Source organism: Schistocerca nitens, chromosome 2 (assembly GCF_023898315.1).
Source record: "Schistocerca nitens isolate TAMUIC-IGC-003100 chromosome 2, iqSchNite1.1, whole genome shotgun sequence".
Taxonomy (NCBI): domain Eukaryota; kingdom Metazoa; phylum Arthropoda; class Insecta; order Orthoptera; family Acrididae; genus Schistocerca; species Schistocerca nitens.
In genome coordinates, this window is record NC_064615.1 from 1,092,469,780 (window position 1) to 1,092,485,975 (window position 16,196).

Sequence of the window (16,196 nt, forward strand, 5' to 3'; positions counted from 1 at the left end):
TAACATACCTGCTTACTGATTTCTCACATTTATTTGATTCTGCAAGTACAGATTACATAGGAATAGTAACGACACGTTTAAAAACCGCATACACAACGGGGAAACGCACTATAATTCGAGACATAGGGACTAGTGATCCTGAAGGATAGAAATACTAGTAGCAACAAAATAACGCAAAAATATCAGTGTGGAGTGGGGTCAAACTCCAGGTTAGACCACCCAGCTTCAGGTTTTCATTGTTACCCTAAGTCCTGAGGCTAAGGTTGGGGTGGTTGCTCTGAAAGCGGAATTCCAAAATCCGAGCTTGATATCCGTCTCTAATTACCTCGTCATCAACTGGACATTAAATGTTAATCTATCTTCTCTTTCTATCCGTAGACGCCGAGCGGGATTAGCCGAGCGGTCTCAGGCGCTGCAGGCATGGACTGTGCGGCTGGTCCCGGTGGAAGTTCGAGTCCTCCCTCGGCCATGGGTGTGTGTGTTTGTCCTTAGGATAATTTAGGTTAAGTAGTGTGTAAGCTTAGGGACTGATGACCTTAGCAGTTAAGTCCCATAAGATTTCACACACATTTGAACATTTTTTTATCCGTAGACCTCTTCTCATATTTGGTTGTCTGAACTAGATCTTCTCCTTTAACAGCTACCACATGAACAACATCTTCCAACCTTGATTTTTTGTCTACTGCAGCAAAACATTAGCATAACTTTCACAACTCAGAGATAACCAGACTAACCTTACAAGTGGGTAGGCAAGACAGTCTTTCTGAGCGATCAGCTATTTACTAGCACCAGCCATTTTCATCAAACCATTAGGAATAAGGTAGTGGACTTGTCATTGGACGAGGTACGGATACAGTTGCTGCTGCCGGAAGGTAGCCGGAGAAAAATGCCGTCACCACCATAACAGCTACAGGTGATATGCAAAGTAATGTGAACACCTGTACCTTCTTGGGAATGGTCTATTAATACGGGTTTCGATCCCCATTTGACCGTAACACACCTGCGACTCTTTCTGGAATACTGGCATATAATAACTGTGTAGTCTCCAGTCCTCCTCCCATGAACCATGGACCTTGCCTTTGGTGGGGAGGCTTTCGTGCCACAGCGATACAGGTAGCCCTACAGTAGGTGCAACCGCAACGGAGGGCTATATGTTGAGAGGCCAGACAAACATGTGGTTCCTGAAGAGGGCCAGCAGCCTTCTCAGTAGTTGCAGGATGATTCATTGATCTGGCCTTGTAACACTAACTAAAACGACTTTGCTGTGCTGGTACTGCGAACGGCTGAAATCAAGGGGAAACGACAGACGTAATTTTTCCCAATTGCATGCAGTTTTACTGTATGATTAAATGATGTTGACGTGCTCTTGAGTAAAACATTCCGGAGGTAAAATAGTTCCCCATTCGGATCTCCGGGAGGGGACCACTCAGGACGTCGTTATCAGGAGAAAGAAAACTGGCGTTCTAGGTATCGGAGCGTGGAATGTCAGATTCCTTAATCGGGCAGGTAGGTTAGAAAATTTAGAAAGGGAAACGGATAGGTTAAAGTCAGATATAGTGGGAATTAGCGAAGTTCGGTAGCAGGAGGAACAAGACTTCTGGTCAGGTGATTACAGTGTTATAAATACAAAATCAAATAGGGCTAATGCAGGAGTGGTTTAATAACGAATAAAAAATAGGAGTGCGTGTAAGCTAATACGAACAGCATAGCGAACGCGTTATTGTAGCTAAGACAGACACGAAGCCCACGCCTACTACAGTAGTACAAGTTTTATGCCATCTAGCTCCGCAGATGACGAAGATGTTGAAGAAATGTATGATTAGATAAAAGAAATTATTCAGATAGTGAAGGGCGCGAAAATTTAATAGTAATGGGGGACTGGAATTCGATAGTAGGAAAAGGAAGAGAAGGAAAAGTAGAAGTTGAATATGGAATGGTGTAAGGAATGAAAGAGTAAGCCGCCTGCTAGAATTTTGCACAGAGCATAATTTAATCATAGCTAACACTTGTTTTAAGAATCATGAAAAAAGGTTGTATACACGGATGAGGCCAGGAGACACTGGAAGGTTTCAGATAGATTATATAATGGTTAGACAGAGAATTAGGAACCAGGTTTTAAACTGTAAGACATTTCCGGGGACAGATGTGGGTTCTGACCACAATCTATGGGTTATTAACTGTAGATTAAAACTGAAGATACTGCAAAAAGGTGGGAATTTAAGGAGACGAGACCTATATAAACTGAAAGAACCAGAGGTTGTAGGCAGTTTCAGGGAGAGCATTAGGGAACGATTGACAAGAACGGGGGAAAGAACTATACTAGAAGAAGAATGGGGAACTTTGAGAGATGAAATAGTGAAGGCAGCAGAAGATCAAGTAGGTAAAAAAACGAGGGCTAGTAGAAACGCAGTGAATGAAGCAGGCAAAAACAAATACAAACATCTCAAAAATGAGATCGACAGGAAGTGCAAAATGGCTGAGCAGGAATGGCTACAGTACAAATGTAAGGATGTAGATGCATTTATCACTAGGGGTAAGATAGATACGGCCTACAGGAAAATTATTCAAATGGCTCTGAGCACTATGGGACTCAACTGCTGTGGTCATAAGTCCCCTAGAACTTAGAACTACTTAAACCTAACTAACCTAAGGACAGCACACAACACCCAGCCATCACGAGGCAGAGAAAATCCCTGACCCCGCCGGGAATCGAACCCGGGAACCCGGGCGTGGGAAGCGAGAACGCTACCGCACGACCACGAGATGCGGGCAGGAAAATTATAGAGACCTTTGTAGAGAAGAGAACCACTTGCATGAATATCAAGAGCTCAGATGGAAAACGAGTTCTAAGCAAAGAAGGGAAAGCAGAAAGGTGGAAGCGGTATATAGAGGGTCTATACAAGGGCGGTGCAGTTAAGGGCAATATTAGGGAAACGGGAGAGGACGTAGATGAAGATGAAATGGGAGATATGACACTGCGTGAAGAGTTTGACAGAGCATTGAAAGACCTAAGTCGAAACAAGGTCCCGGGAGTAGAGAACGTTCCAGTAGAACTACTGATAGCGTTGGGAGAGCCAACCCTGACAAAACTCTACCATCTGGTGAGCAAGATATATGAGGCAGGCGAAATACTGAGAAAGGTGGATGAGACTGGCGAAATACCCTCACACTTCAAGAAGAACATAATACTTCCAATCCCAAACAAAGCAAGTGTTGACAGGTGCTAAAATTACCGAACTATCAGTTTAATAAATCGCGGCAGCAAAAAACTAACAAGAATTCTTTACAGATGAATGGAGAAGCTGGTAGAAGCCAACCTCGGGGAAGATCAGTTTGGACTCCGTAGAAATGTTGGAACACGTGAGGCAATACTGACCCCACGACTTATCTTAGAAGATAGATAAGGAAAGGCAAACCTACGTTTCTAGCATTCGTAGACTTAGAGAAGGGAGAAGAAATAAAAACTTTGAGGTTTACCGATGACATTGTAATTCTGTCGGAGACAGCAAAGGACTTGGAAGAGCAGTTGAACACAGTGGACGTATCTTAAAAGGAGGATATAAGATGAACATCAACAAAAGAAAAACGAGGATAATTGAATTTGAATACAATCTAATTAAATCAGGCGATGCTGAGGGAATTATATTAGGAAATGAGACGCTTAAAGTAGTAAATGAGTTTTTGTACTTGGCGAGCAAAATGACTAATGATGGTCGAAGTAGAGAGGATATAAAATGTAGTCTGGCAATGGAAAGGAAAATAGATTTAAATGTCAGGAAGTCTTTTCTGAACGTATTTGTATGCAGTGTAGCCATGTATGAAAGTGAAATGTGAACGATAAATAGTTTAGAGAAGAAGAGAACAGAAGCTTTCGAAATGTGGTGCTACAGAAGAATGCTGAAGATTAGATGGGTAGATCACGTAACTAATGACGAGGTACTGAATAGAATTCGGGAGAAGAGGAATTTGTGGCACAACCTGACCAGAAGGGATCCGTTGGTAGGACACTTTCTGAGGCAGCAAGGGATCATCAATTTAATATTGGATGGAAGCGCAAAGGGTAAAAATCGCAGAAGGAGACCAAGGCATGAAATACGCTAAACAGTTTCAGAAAGATGTAGGTTGTAGGAATTACTCAGAGACGACGAAGCTTGCACAGGATGGTGTAGCATGGAGAGCTGCATCATACCAGTCTCTGGACTGAAGACCCCAACAACAATATAGTCTCCGGTGAAATGTTACGCCACTCTTAGATCAGAACCTCTTGTCACTCGTGCAGTGGTGAGGGAGGCGGAAATCTGCTCCGGAGTCTGCGCACCAATACCGCCCACAAGGGTTCTATAATGTTCAAGTCCGGTAACTGTGCTGACCAGGGAAGACGATGCAGTTCAGTTGGGTTCTCCTCATACCACGATTGTACTGTTCTGGCTGTTTGAATGCGTGCATTATCGTCGTGAAATATGGCACCATTGTTGGAGAACATCATTTTAATTATTGCGTGCACCTGAGCACCTAAAATGTTTACATAATCGTTGTCTGTAACACGACCTTTGAGAGTAATGATAGGACCAGCAGAATACATTGATATGGTTGCCCACACCGTAACGTTTTCACTTCCATGCTTGATCGTTGGAATCAAGCAATCAGGCTTTTAGGCTACTTTTGGTGTTCTCCGCGCATAAACCCAGCCCGATGTTGGAAATACCGAAAATGTTGACTCATCGGACCATATGACGTGTTTCAACTGATCAGCCGTCCAGGATTTATGTCCTGACACCATGTTTTACGCTTGTTTGCGCTGGTTGTCGTCACTAACTGTTTCTCCCATAAATATTCGCTTTATGGAGAGATCTCGGCGGACAGTGTCGATAAATAAGGGGTCTCGAAGATGGTTATTGAGCTCCGAAGTCGCTTTAGCCGCCGTAGTTTTGTGTTTTTTTGACACAATTCGTGTTAGCGTACGACGATCTCCGTCATTTAGTATTGATTTGCGCGCACTATTACGTTTACACGATGATGTCTTTCCGTGTTTTGTGTAGGCTGTCAAGACTGTTGAAACAGGTGCTCTTGAAACATTCAATTAGTTGGCAGTCTTGGTTACTGATGCTCCAGCTTAACAGGCCCCCACAATCTGTCCTCTTTGGAACTCTGTTAGGTCTTTCATTGCACGTCGACCTCGGCCTCTGAATGCAAATACGATGTGTGCACTACTCGTAAACAACCTGCATTCTTGCCTAGTCCGTACTGAACACGCACAGTCCAGCGCGGCACGTGCCGTATCTGCCTTGTTGATCGTCAAACACATCCATCCCATTACTACCACTGTTCACATTATTTTGCCTATCCTCTGTACATGATTAAGGAAAAGCAGACAGGTCGTCTCAGTGAGGTTAAATAAAGAAAACCCTACTTTACAGTGATGGATGTGTGATTTAATGATTGGTAACTCATCTGTGGCTCATCTGTGTTGGCTCTTGTATGAAAATCGTAAGTACGAGTGTCAGAGCTTGTACTGTTGATGATATAACAGCTGCAATATAGAAACGTATATAGAAGATACAACTATAGCAAACTGCAGAAGACATGTAACGGTTCAACGCTGCTACCATTCGTAGCTATAAAATATTGAATAATAAAGCTGTTTCAGTTGTAACGACAATATTATGAAAGTATATTACTCGTAATGTAAGTAGTTTACAAACAAACGTTCTTCGAGTGAACCGGCCGGTGTGGCCGATCGGTTCTAGGCGCTTCGGGCTGGAATGAAGGAAGAGCTCTAAGTTTCGTCAAATGTTCGTTTAGTACGATGTTCATCCATTTTCAGTAATAGAAACTCCAAGTGGCTAACTCTTAAGATTCGGAGAGCGAACGTTCTAAGAAAATTCAAGGATCACATTACGTGTTTCATTAACGAAAAACACAGTCTCCATCACGATTTTTATTATAAATGGTGACTAGCAGATCATTATCAGATCCAAGCTGAAAAAAGAAAAACGAGGAACAACAGAAGAAAAAGATGCGGAAGTCAAACACTATAAACATTGTGTCAGTGGCACTGCAAAAAACATTAAAACATTATGAATTTGTCATTTGTGGTAAAAATAACATAAAAATAACGTAAAAATCTGGATGCAATGGGAAAAAAATTCATAGTGACGTGTGCACAGCTCACAGGCCAGTACACTGTTACTCTGGAAAAGAGATATGGCCATTATGAAGATAAAAGTAATTATTACAGTTACGAAATACGTTAATCTATCTATTTCAGTACGTATTATGTATTGAAAGGTAAAAAATGAAATACTAACGTAGGAAACATCTTTATAGTAAATTGTACATTTCTGTTTTTGTTAATACATTTAGTTAGACAGAAAGTGAGTGGTTAACAAAGGAATCTTATTTGCGCTATTGTACTCCTTGTGTAAAAACGCAACTTCAAAAACTTGCTTTCATTTAATAAATAAAAAAATACCTAGGACTCCTAATTTTGAGATAAAAATGAGAAATGAATCTCGTTAGCGAAACCAGCTACAACTTTCAGTAGACAATATTAATAAACACTGTCCAAAGGAGTCACATGATGAAACTTCCTGGCAGATTAAAACTGTCTAGCGGACCGAGACTCGAACTCAGGACCTTTCCCTTTCGCGGGCAAGTGCTCTACCACCTGAGCTACCCAAGCAAGACTCACGCCCCCTCCTCACAGCTTTACTTCCGCCAGTACCTTGTCTCCTACCACCCAAACTTCACAGAAGCTCTCCTGCGAACCTTGCAGAACTAGCACTCCTGGAAGAAAGGATATTGCGGAGACATGGCTTAGCCACAGCCTGGGGGATGTTTCCTTTCTTGCAGGAGTAGTGTTAGTTCTGCAATGTTCACAGGCGAGCTTCTCTGAAGTTTGGAAAGTAGGAGACGAGGTACTGGCGGAAGTAAAGCTGTGAGGAGGGGGCGTGAGTGGTGCTTGGGTTGCTCAGCACTTGCCCGCGAATGGCAAAGGTCCCGAGTTCGAGTCTCGGTCCGGTACACAGTTTTAATCTGCCAGGAAGTTTCATATCAGCGCACACTCCGCCGCAGAGTGAAAATCTCATTCTCGAGTCGCATGATAATTGCCTGCGAAAACAGAGTGGTCACGAGGTGCACTTTGCCTCAGCAGTTGAGTGACGAGCGTGTGACTACTGTGTGTTTATGCATGCTGCAGGCTGCATTGTGCGCCGGTCACTGTCCATCTACAGGTAACTGACATAATAAACACGTTCGTGTTAGCAGAACGAGAGCGCACAACAGGCACTGTATATTTATTGCAGATTTTCATCGTTAATATTCCAATAAGCATCACGGGGAGAAGTCATTCTGTGCTTGTCGGATTTTTTTCTCTTAGTAGTATAAGTTACCAGCTATTCAAGTACATGAAGGTTTATCCCTTATTTGCTCTACGCAAAATCTAAATGGCTCTCAGCACTATGGGACTTAACATCTGTGGTCATCAGTCCCCTAGAACTTAGAACTACTTAAACCTAACTAACCTAAGGACATCACACACATCCATGCCCGAGGCAGGATTCGAACCTGCGACCGGAGCGGTCACGCGGTTCCAGACTGAAGCGCCTTTAACCGCACGGCCACACCGGCCGGCCTACGCAAAATCTCCGCGTTATTGTCCCTACCAGCGATTTTATGGTTAGGTGCTGATAAATATGTACTTAGTGTAATTTTATTTTGTGTAAGGTTATATTCATTGAAGCGAGTTTTAATCGTTAGACCCATGTGTCCCATATAGCGCTTTTTCCCAGTTATCATTTTATAAATGCACTAGTGAAAATACTTATTCTTCCTCTGTGAGGTGTAACGAATCCCATGGTATTTTCTGTTCTGAAGGCAACTTTCACGTTCAATTTACGTAGAGACCTGTTTGTTGCACCGGTAGTTGTGGAACGGTATGTCATGATGACGAAACTACATTTACTTTCAATTTAGGTTCATGTTGGATATGTTTTAATTTATCGACTGTAAATGTAATAATTTATCGAATATAAATGTAACTGTAGAGGTGTCGTATCCATTTGCTACACCAATCTGCTTCTGTTCACCATTGTACCAACTCATTCAGTTATACGAAAATATCAGAGAAATTTGAGTCAATAGAGAGTCTTACAGGTAGGTGGTCGTTGTTTCCGCGTGTCATTCGAGGAGGAGTCATTGAATTTTAATTATAGCCTCGGAAAAATAAACTTACATAATTAATTGTTTAATTTCAGGTTGGAATCCCTGCTCCACAGTACCGTAGCTCGTCATTGGGGGTGCCAAAACAAAATGGCGCAGCCCATTAATAAAGTGGAGTAAAAAGATGTCGTCAATCCAAAGGTTGGTTTGCATACGACACTGCTTCACTTGGACGTAAGTGCACGGGTGGTATTAAAGAATTGATCGGACAAGGGTTTTATAAACTCCCTCGTACGTGTATGAATACAATTTCCCTTTTGTACCCCTTCTGTACTCGTTCCATTTGAAACTGCTTCGCTCTGTGTTTTAGAGTTGTGAATGTTTCCAACGTTGATCTTTTACATGTCTTCCTGCATTTTGATATAGTTTCTCCAGTTTGGCAGCTTATCATCAACAGAACAAAATAAGAAACCTGTATACAACCTTCATGGAACGACAACACGGATGAGCCGCCAGAAAATTATCAAATCCATGTACGTACACACACACACACACACACACACACACACACACACACACACACAGATATACACGGTATTTTACAATTGATGTTACACACTTTTAGAGGTTGTAGACGGGACTTAGATCAAGTTTTACATGGGAACTCATGTCCGGAAACGTCATTCTACGACGCTACAGACCGTCAAAAGTTACAGCAGCCAGCGCCTATAAATGTATGTATATACTGGGTGATTCTGTGATGACGTTGTAAACTTTCTAGGATGAAGGAGGACAAACGTATCAGTTTCAGGTAAGAGTCCCTGTACCGGAAACGGACAGGTCGAAAGTTACAAGCGTGAGCGAATCTGATACCTTTGATACCGGAATACATGTGCTGGTACTGTTACTACTAAGATTGTAGGGTAGGCAGCTTTCAGACGTGATAATACGGACCAAAACAAGGAAAAAACGTCCGGTAAAGATGGGCTCTAAAATGCATACCTGCTGAGCCATGAGCACTTGTTCAATACATGAGACGTGTTTCACAGTAGCGAAGATCGCAAGTGCTCACTGTTGTTCAGGTGTGCATTTGACAGTCCACGTTCACTGGACATTTTTTCCTTGTTTTTCACATCTAAAAGTTGCCTACCCTACAATCTTAGCAACAATGGTACCAGTACATGTATTCCACTGTCAGAGGAATCAGAACGGTTTTCGCTAATAAATTTCGACTCGTTCGCTTTGGTACAGGAACCCGTACCTCAAATTAATACATTTAATCGTCTCCATCATCTTCGAAAGTTTGTAACATCAGCACGGAATCATCCTGCATACACATACACTCACAGACGCCGGCGTCTATAACTTTGACGCTCTGTAACAATGATTGTAAAACACACTGTGTATGCACTTCCACGGGAGCGAAGTATGGTTTTCTTTTTGTAACCACGCTGAGCAAGGCGTTTCCACTTTTCCTTAATCGTATACCTGTTACGGTGGTGGCTACATTCATCGCTGTAATGTGTGCAGAAACTCTTGGCAACAGTAGCGGTATCAGCACGTCACAGTAACGATGCCAATTACACATCCTCGTTCCTGGAGTTTTTGCTGCACGTGGCTGGTGTTGGTTAATACAAGGTCCCTCAGACGACTCGCTTGCCGTTGCGTTCCTCGTTACCCTACCGGTTACTGGGGGTAAGTCTGTTTACCGTGGACACAGAACCAAGAAACGACTAAGGATTTTCCACATTAACAAACATTTCCAGAGATGGAAGAAGTGATAAGTGACAGATAAAACACATGGAAAGAGGGCTAGAATGGGTTGCACTCAGCCTCATAACGCCAGTTGATGAGCCCACTGAGTGAAAACTAGTGGTTGTAAGTTCAAGAAAGCCGACAACGGGAAGAGGAGAGCGGTGTTCTGACCCCACTCCCCTCCGTACATCATCCAAGGACGCCATTGGGACAGGATGACACGGCGGTCGGTCGGTCTCGACTGCCCCACCAGAGCCAGAACATGGAGATTCGCTTTGCTTTTTTTGCTCCTCTAGTGACGTGCTGCAATACTGTGTACCAGAGCTGCAGACATTTGCCTCAAAAGACACAAAGAATTTGTTACATAACTTTGTTTTTTCGAGGTGATAATCAAATCTTTATCACTATCCCTAGTATTTCTGGAATAGGAGAAAGGTGGTGCTTATTGTGGCACACCACATATTCTTAGGGTTACCATATTTACAAATAAAAATACTGGGGGGTATTACAAACAATATTAATGCAACTCTTTCTTCTATTTGATATTAGAACAGGTTTCAGAACACGTGAGATCTTTGTAGTTATAACTGACGATCAACAAATTCTTCACACATCGAGCAGAAAATCTTTTTTTTTTTTTTTCACCAGCCCAGTGCATATTTAACAGAAAGTATCTTTTCAACAGCTGATGTGGGTAGGGATTGCAAAAGAAGCACTACCATTTTCAAAAGTTACAAATATTCATCTCCAGAACCATTGTTCATGTAATCGCAGTACTATCAGATACATATTTCTCTAAAAATATTGATCTGGTTCCCGATTTGAGCTGTTCACTCAAAAATATTTTTAGGTCATTTACTTCACCAAACAATTCAGTGTTATCCATAACAACAATTTTATTTCTCAAACAGACTACAGAATTGTTCACGCTCTCCCAATCAAGTTCCTTGCTGAGAATTAACCAATGGAACACATTTAATTCATCGTTCTACCTCATCCATTTGTTAATGTAATCACTACAAACATAATACAAATCATACTTGTCTTTTCTGAAAACATTAACTAGCAACTCATTGGCACATTTAGGTACTAAATCTCTTACGAAAGGCTTTCCAACGAATTTGTGGGCACTGTCCACTGAGCTCAACCTCTGACGGTGTTTTACGGTATGAAAAAAGTGTGCTGCCTCAGCTGCTGCTATCTTCATATCACTTTCACTGTAGTTTTGCGGGAGGAACTCACCGATTTTCGCTATGTGCCTTGTGCTTCTTTACATCTTTTATGCTTTTTTCTGTTACTGATCCATAATCTCTCATCTCCCCCACGTGATGTAGTGAAGAAACATCTGGAAGTAAACAAACTTGAAATGGGACCAGTATTAAGCTGTATGTAAGATACCAGTCGCGCAAAACGCAAAGCTGCTGGCTCTGCACGCAGTGTTTTCTTACGCATAATTGTATTCATTTTGGGACTTACTCGTAAATTAAGAGTTCTGCTTCATATACAATTCTTCCTTCTCGTAGAAATGGAAATTCTTTCAGGTAATTTTCCCTAAATTAGGCGTATTCGAAAAGTTCTCTACAACCACTACAGCTAATATCAATGACGACGGGCAACGACAGTCGACGATCGCCTGAAGTGTTGCCAACCCCCTTATATCTCTCCGGATTGACGCAACTTTCAGTTTGCCAGATGACACCTGAGATGACGGAACAAGAACCTGAGACGGAAGTCAGATATTTTTTTTTTTTTTTTTTTACCAGGGATTAAAATAGAGTGTTAGAAACCGGGTGGAGTCCGTGTTTACCGGGTGACTTGTGAATCCGAGGTACCCTCCGCCAAACACTGTAAGGCGGATTGCAGAGCCATAAGCTGGCGTGCGTGAGAGGAGCAGCCGCGGAGGTGGATGTTTCCTAGGTGGACCGTAGCGCCGTCCCCAGACCTGCTACTGTGCCACGCCAGGCAGGTTGCGTTTCGCTGTCAGCGAGCAGACGTGGCTGAGCAGGTGCGCTTCCCACGCTCGCCGAGGAGGGACGCCCCCGAGGAGCGACACAAAAAAGCCCCGGGGCTCGGGTCAGCTGCTCAGACGTAACGGCAGGCCAGCCGCACGGCCTACGGCGGATATCAGCTGGATGGACCCGACCCGGCCTGCCTGGCACCTGGCTTATTCCGTTGCCGTGGGAAGTGGGCAGGCGCTCTTTTTGGCCGTTTGCACCGGAGATCTGCAGGCCCACGACTCTTATTAAAATGGCATAACAGCTGCATCTGTAGCCCAAAGATAACAGATGCAGCCGGCCGAGGTGGCCGAACGGTTCTAGCCGCTACAGTCTGGAACCGCGCGACCGCTACGGTCGCAGGTTCGAATCCTGCTTCGGGCATGGATGTGTGTGATGTCCTTAGGTTAGTTAGGTTTCAGTAGTTCTAAGTTCTAGGGCACTGATGACCTCAAAAGTTAAGTCCCATAGTGCTCAGAGGCATTTGAACCATTTAACAGATGTAAATGTCTCAGAGGCAACAAAGTTGAATTTGAAGACAAATTCTTGAATTTTCTCCTTGACAACTTCCATTCCGACCCGGGAATAATGAACAATGGGACACGGTTTCGACCAATGGTGTGACGAGTTACCACAGACGATGCACTGCAAAGAATTTAAAGAATATTGAGAAACAAAGAAATGTAGTAAAGAGGAAACAGATAGTGGACATTATCGCGTATATACAAATTTGGAACGTAATGTTACGTGTATCGCATTTTTCGCAGGAGAAAGTGCTACAGTCCTAGTCTTCAGTTGATCCACATAGGTCAGCTGAAGAGTAGGATACTAGTGCTAGCGTCTACCAACCCTACCACAACAAAGGTCAAAAATTAATTACGATTGTAGTGTTGCTCGCGCTGCATTGTATTTTCGGGCAACAACAAAGTTATATTATGTGGCAGGTGTCATTAGAGCACGGTTAATAAAGCCATTTCTTGAAATAATGGATAAACTAGGCACTCATCTTTTCGTGTTTCCCACGCTGGTCTCGTTGTGAACTCATGGCTCAATCGTCGAAAATCTAGGTAGTGATGGTTCCAAGCTCGGATGCAAAGAGGCCTAGGTGATATTCTGCGATATTCAAAAGTTTTATAGATGTGTTTCATAAACCATTCTTGAAGATTAAACTTTTGCAAGTTAGGACAATGGTGATGTAAAAAAGTAATCAGCACTCCGAATTTAAGTTACACTTCTTTTTTATTACTTTTGGTGCAACATCACGTAACTCGTTCAAAAACAACACTTCACAATGTAAAACATACTTGAAAATATCTTCCTCACTGTTAAAGTTCACAGTTCATAAACTGACTACAATTTGCGTCTTTTTAACATGACGACCAAAGCTTGACTCTCTAATAACCGCTTACGCGCCCAAAAATCAGAGTTACAAGTACATCAAAGATCATAGTGACAAAAGAAAGAATACACATAAGAGTAATATCATTGCAATATATACATATCGCTGTATCGAAGTACCTCTACATTAATGAAATCAAATCTGAATGTTGTCACAGAAATATGTTAACTATTTTTCAGAAACACAGTAGAATATTGCGGGTATCGAGAGGTTGAGGTGAGGTGCCGTAATGGTTACGTAATTCAAGTACCATTAGAAGCGGAAGCAAAAAACCACATACATATCACTGGCATCGAATACCTCAGATGGCATATATAGTTTGAATCCTGTACTTTAGTTAACCTATATAGAATACAAATTTAACGTCGGTTTTTTTCGCATTCAGCAGTACTAGAATCAACTGAAGAATAGGATACTGTTACCACCGAAGGCTGAAAACCAACGTACGTAAAATTTGTATCCTGTGCTTCAGTTGACCAACATAAGTCAACTGAAGAATATGATACTAGTACTAGAGAAGGCGAGTCGCCACGCTAATGACAACGAACATACTCAGCTACTAACCCACACAGTTGCAAGAAACGCCTCTTTCAAACCGTTTTTGTTCGACGCAACAGTTAAAATCCAAACCTACAAAGGAACAACAAAAAGTGAAAATTGTCCGGAATGGAAAATAATTTTTCCGAAATATCTCAAAATCACTAAGAAAGAAAGTAAATTCCTAATAATTATAATTCAAAATGTGTTCACAAATGATTAAAAATTACCTCAGGCGACAAAAAGCGTACATAATCTCTCCCTCTCTTAATAACATATTCATTTATATCTATTTGATTTAATGACACTTCGCCACAAAACACAACCGATTTTTTTTCTATGGCTCGAAAATAAATGAATTAATATCTGTAACTAAAATAAGACGTCTTTGGTCAAAGCCGACGATTTTTATTCCATTCTTCAGTATATCCGAAAAATTTCTATTTATGCAATACTATATGACCAACCCACCATTGCACGGCTATTCGTTTTGCCACTTCGACTTGTGACAAACACGAACATATTCCTTTCGTTTATCGTTACCTTATATGTAACGATACTCCTGCAGCAGACTCGATGTGAGATGATCCCACACAGTTTCTGCACGCTGGCCGCAACTACGAGTACTTCGCGTGTCTACTACGCGATTTTGCAAACATCTCTATGGCAACGCCTCTTCATATTTCTATAGATAGCTATTGTTTTCTCCTACAGCCGTGGGCGCTTTGCAATTGAAAGCTATCAAAAGCGCTGCCAGGTGTGAGCGATTTCCTTAACTTGACTTGGCTGTAGAAATGTCTTAGTAATAAATAACAAATTTCTTAAAACTTCATGCATAATGCGACATTTTTTCACGCAGCTCGGTCTTATGTTGTCATGCCCTTGAACTATGTGTCGTACAACGATATATTTATGTACGTACATTCAGCGACATATGTAGATACTGTCTGAAAATATGTTGCAAATATAGTTAGTAGTAAAGAAGTGACAAATTTAAACGTCAAGCATGATACAGCAGTTTTTAACATTTCCATGTATTTATGACGTCGGATCTCCTGACCTGTGTGCTGAACAATGATACAATGAAACGCCAAAGAAACTAGTACAGGCATGCGTATTCAAATACAGAGATATGTAAACAGGCAGAATACGGCGCTGCAATCGGCAACGTCTATATACAGGGTGATTCAAAAAGAATACCACAACTTTAAAAATGTGTATTTAATTAAAGAAACATAGTATAACCTTCTGTTATACATCATTACAAAGAGTATTTAAAAAGGTTTTTTTTCACTCAAAAACAAGTTCAGAGATGTTCAATATGGCCCCCTCCAGACACTCAAGCAATATCAACCCGATACTCCAACTCGTTCCACACTCTCTGTAGCATATCAGGGGTAACAGTTTGGATAGCTGCTGTTATTTCTCGTTTCAAATCATCAATGGTGGCTGGGAGAGATGGCCGAAACACCATATCCTTAACATACCCCCATAAGAAAAAATCGCAGGGGGTAAGATCAGGGCTTCTTGGAGGCCAGTGATGAAGTGCTCTGTCACGGGCTGTTGAGCGGTCGCCATCTTAGCATCAACTGACGCTGACGCCTAGTCAACAGCGCCTCAAGCGAACAAATGTACAACTAAATGAAACTTTATAGCTCCCTTAATTCGCCGACAGATAGTTCTTAGCTCTGCCTTTTGTCGTTGCAGAGTTTTAAATTCCTAAAGTTGTGGTATTCTTTTTGAATCACCCTGTATAACAAGTGTCTGCGCAGTTGATATATGGGTTACGGCTGCTACAATGGTAGGTTAACAAGATTTAAGTGAGTTTGAATGTGGTGTTATAGTCGGCGCACGAGCGATGGGACAAAACATCTCCGAGGTTGCGATGAAGTGAGCATTTTCCCGTACGATCATTTCGCGAGAGTACAGTGAATATCAGGAATCCGCTAAAACATCAAATCTCCGACATCGCTGCGACCAGAAAAAGAGCGCCCCAGAACGTGACCAACGACGACGGAAGAGAAGCGTTCAACGTGACAGAAATGCAGTCCTTCCGCAAACTGCTGCAGGTTGCAATGCTGGGCCATCAACAAGTGTCAGCGTGCGAACTATTCAACGAAACAACATTGATATGGGCTTTCGAAGCCGAAGGCCCACTCGTGTACCCTTGATGACTGCACGACACAAAGCTTTACGCCTCGCCTGGCCCCGTCAACACCGATATTGGACTGTTGATGACTGTAAACATGTTCCCTGGTCGAATGAGTCTCGTTTCAAATTTTACCGAGCGGATGGACGTGTACGGATACGGAGTCAATCTCATGAATCCATGGACCCTGGGTGTCAGCAGG

At 42.2% G+C, this 16,196-nt stretch overlaps 1 long non-coding RNA gene across 1 annotated transcript in view; it reads left to right on the forward strand.

Annotated features, from left to right (window-relative positions):
• The first annotated feature begins 376 nt into the window (after positions 1-376).
• The window catches only part of LOC126237487 (uncharacterized), a 61,640-nt gene continuing 45,820 nt past the window's right edge, over positions 377-16,196 (forward strand). The window contains exon 1 of the long non-coding RNA XR_007545077.1: positions 377-472. This is a non-coding gene — a long non-coding RNA (uncharacterized LOC126237487). The remainder of the gene's footprint in view (positions 473-16,196) is intronic.